Source organism: Rhincodon typus, chromosome 5, assembly GCF_021869965.1.
Source record: "Rhincodon typus isolate 14 chromosome 5, sRhiTyp1.1, whole genome shotgun sequence".
Classification (NCBI taxonomy): Eukaryota; Metazoa; Chordata; class Chondrichthyes; order Orectolobiformes; family Rhincodontidae; genus Rhincodon; species Rhincodon typus.
This window is the reverse complement of record NC_063336.1, coordinates 2,540,007-2,544,257: the sequence shown is the minus strand read 5'-3', so window position 1 is coordinate 2,544,257 and position 4,251 is coordinate 2,540,007.

Genomic DNA, 4,251 nt, shown 5'->3' with positions numbered 1-4,251 from the left:
TTCTGGTTATATGTTGAAGACTTCTTCTGTGATTATCTGAATAATTCTTTAACTGGAGTCTATCTCTTAATACTGTAGGTAAAAAGCTAATTACTACAAAATATATATAGCTGCTTTTTTTTTGTTTTGCAGATGTTCAGGGAGTTAATTTAACACCTTATGTTATTCATTTACTGGGACAATCATCCTTTCAATAATGTTAGAATTGGTCATTATCTGTCCTAAGGCATCCTTTTATCAGAACTGTCTTGGTTGGGAAAATACAGCATTCTTTTACTGACCTTCTAGCAGTTCTGTTCAAAGGTATCATTGTATTTCACTGTGAGCAGGCTGCATAGTTTTGCTTACTTCTGTCTGCCATCTTGTAGCCGGCATGGGCCGCTTAGTGTGGTCAGATACAAGTCACCTTACGTGGCCAGGTACAGGTCACTCCTACAAGTGCTACCTACCCTATCCATGTAAACCCACATTTTCCATGGCCAATCCACCTAACCTGCACATCTTGTTTTGTGGGAGGAAACCCACGCAGACATGGGGAGAATGTGCTGACTCAACACAGACAGTCACCTGAGGTGGAATCAAACCCAGGCTACCATGCCGCACCATGTGTTGTCGGTGTTTGAAATACAATGCCTCGACGTATGGTGGAGGTACATTCAATTGAGGAATTCAAGAGAGTATTAGATGGTGTGCAGGGTTACAGGGATAGAGGAGGAGATTAGCATTACATTGAAGTGCTCAGAGCTGGTCCAATTATGCTGGGTTGAAAAGCTTTCTGCATGTGACAGTTCTGCCATTTATAAAAAAGCGGGATCAGGACATGACTGGCTGGTCTGCCATTTATTCTCAGTACTTAGTTGTGCTTGAGAAGTTAATGGTGAGCTGTTGCCTTGAACCACTGCAGTCCATTTGCTAAAGGTGCACCTGCAATGCCAGGAGAGGGGGAATTCCTGGATTTTTGACTCCATAGCACTGAAGGAATATGCTTTCATATCATGATGATGTGTGGCTTGAGGGAAACTTGCAGGTGGTCATGTTGCCCTTGTTCTTCTAGATTGTATTGGTTGTAGTTCAGATGGTGCCGTTTAAGGGGCCTTGGAGATTTTCTGCAGTGCATCTGGATGGTATACATTCACTCTCTCCAACAGTAGAAGCAATGTTTGAGGATGTGTTGCAAATCAAGCAGGCTGCTTTGTCCTGGATGGTGTCAAGCTTCTTAAGTGTTGTTGGAGTTGCACTCTTCCAGGCAAGTGGGGAGTATTCCATCACATTCTGCCTTGCAGATGATACACGGACATTGTCAGGAGATGAGTTACTCTCTGCAGGATTCCTAGCTTCTGTCTGACCTGTAAACATGAAGGATTTCAATCAAGTGAAGTGTTACTGAACTTCAGAACTGGAGAAGGTTCACTGGACTCAGAACATTAACTTTGCTTTCTGTCAGCAGATGTTGCCAGACCTGTTGAGCTTTTCCAGCAGTTTGATTTTGTTTCTGATTTCCAGCCTCTGCAGTTCTTTGGGTTTTTGTGAAGTGTTATGATAACCTTATATATCCCTGTCAACAAAATTCCCAAAATACTGGAAATAATTGACAGAATTTCATATTTTTAATACTGCTTACTGTGACCAGCACATTAAAGTTAACAGACTAAATATTACTCAACACGCAACTCCTAGATCAAGCTACAGAATCATTCACAAACACAAACATAAATTAAAACCGAAAGAACTGCGGATTCTGTAAATCAGGAACAAAAACAAAGTTGCTGGAAAAGCTCAGCAGGTCTGGCAGCATCTGTGAAGGAGAAAACAGAGTTAACGTTTAGGGTCCAGTGACCCTTCCTCAGAACATAAATTGTTGGAAAGGCTCAGGAGGTATGGCAGCAATCAGAGTTAACATTTTGGGTTCAGTGACCCATCCTCGCAACTGATGGTAGCTAAGTTAATCATTCTTTCATTCTAATTAATACAATCATGAGAGGTCTTGGAGCCCCTTGTCAGAATACAGCTTATTTTTTGGCAGATGTATAGTATTACAAGAACAAGTCAAATGTTATTCCTGGCTCACGAGCAGGATCTTTTCCCCCTTACACTTTGGGTCAACCTTTCCAGTATCTTTTGAAAGTTGTTTCACTCTGTCTGAATCTTGCAGATTCAACTTCAGCCAGCAAAGTCATCTCAGCTCCTTGTTCCTTGAACCTGAAATTTCCCAATACTTTTCTGACTATTTATTTTCCAATAAAAGTCAACTTTTGCAGTGTAGATGCTAGTGTACTGGAAAACTCAACCGTATCTGTGGAGAGGGAAATAGGCTTCATATTCAAGTCCAGTGACACCTCTTCAGAACTGAAGAGGGGCGAGAATTCCTTGATTTCCTGTTGAAGGGTAGGCAGATGGGGCAAGTAGAACAGATGGCTGGTCAAGAACCCTGAGGCTGTCATAGAACAAAAGATCGAGGTGATGTTCTGACAAGCCCCTTGCTTATCCAAGGCAGTGTTTTTTTTTGAAAGAATATACTTTATTAATAAAATCTGTAAAAGCACATTCAAAACCATTTCAAATTGGACATTATGGAGCATGCAATAATATTCAACTACTGTACATTGAGCAAGTTGTGCTTTGCGGTGCCTCTGTGCAATTTGAATGCATGTGGTAGTGAAAGCCCATTGTAACATGGTTGTCATAGTACAGAAAGTGAGATTGCATTATAACTGAGCCATGAATGGATACATTTTTATGCTCCTACATAGAGGGGGTGTGCTGTGGGCAAGCAGTGCAGGTTGAAGTAAGGAGGCAGATGGGAGCCATGAGACATCTGTTGATGTATGTCCAAATACATTATCAAATAGTGTATCCCTTTGGTGTTCGTAAGAAACAAGGCACTGAGTATATCCAACCAGCTTATGTTTGCAAAAGCTCTCAGCACCTTACAACATTTAATGTGATTCTTTAATTGGACAGTACTTGTTGGATAATCCTAAGTGTAGAAAGATTTACACTCTCAACCAACTTAGGATTGTCACTTGGATTCAGTGTGGCACTTTTGTGTGTGTGTACTAGAAGGTACTTTTTATGAATAAACAGGGCACTGTTCTTTGCACTCAGAAATCTCGTAGACATGCCAGTGCTTGTTTTGACCAAAGATAGTAGGGGCTGCCATTCACTGGTTCATTTCTCAGGGTAGTACCCTGACCAATCATACTTAGGCTACCTGGTTTAAAATTTAAGCAAAGCCTCGCAGTTAACTGTCAATTAATATCGGAGGGTGTATCCTCTGTGTAAATGCTTCACCAATAGACTCCGCTTGCCAATCATTCAGCAGCCTTCATGACATGAGACTAAATGTTAGTTTTCACCTTGAATTGGTATTCTTCTGAATTGTCCTGATGAGTGCAAGGTTAAAAACTCTGATAAAATGCCTTTTATAAGCAATATTCAAGTTTTATACTACCAAGCAACTAAACCACTTTCACCAAACATTCAAGTGGAAGTGTAATTTTATAGAATTATTAAACATCATAATAGATGTATAATGATTCTTATTAATAAAACTCTAGTTGAGATTTTGGAAAAACTGTGCTGAGACCTTTATTTTTATCAATTTTGGTTTGATGCTGTAAGCTGTGAACTGAAGATGACCTTTGGGCTGTGAGCAGCGGCTTTTTTTTTCATCAAAGATGAGAGCAAATAAACTGATATTTGTTTGAACCCAGGCCTGGAAATTAATTGCAGGTTAATTTTTGTTCAAAGAATGCTCTAGATGTTTCAGTTCCAGAGATGGATTATGCTCTAAACAGATGGCAAATATTTGAATATTAACTGGGGCCTCAGAGTTATGATGTCAGACAGTTTAACAAAGAAAACATTGGGTGGAAAAAAGGAAAAATCAAAGCACTGTTGTGTTTTCCCACCTGGTTTTTAAACTCTGGAGTCCGTTGAGCTGGATTACCTCACTTCCGGTTGATGGCTTTCTTCGTGGAGTACCAGGCTTCTAGGAATTCCCGTGCCTGTGGATAGACATGAGTGAGAATTAGTCATGTCTGGATAAGGAGAACCGCCAATTCGACTGGGACAACGCCAGGATCCTAGGACAAGCCAAGCAGAGACAGGCACGGGAATTCCTAGAAGCCTGGTACTCCACGAAGAAAGCCATCAACAACACATAGAACTCGACCCTGTATACACTCCACTACAGTGGAAAACTGGAAGTGAGGTAATCCAGCTCAACGGACTCCAGAGTTTAAAAACCAG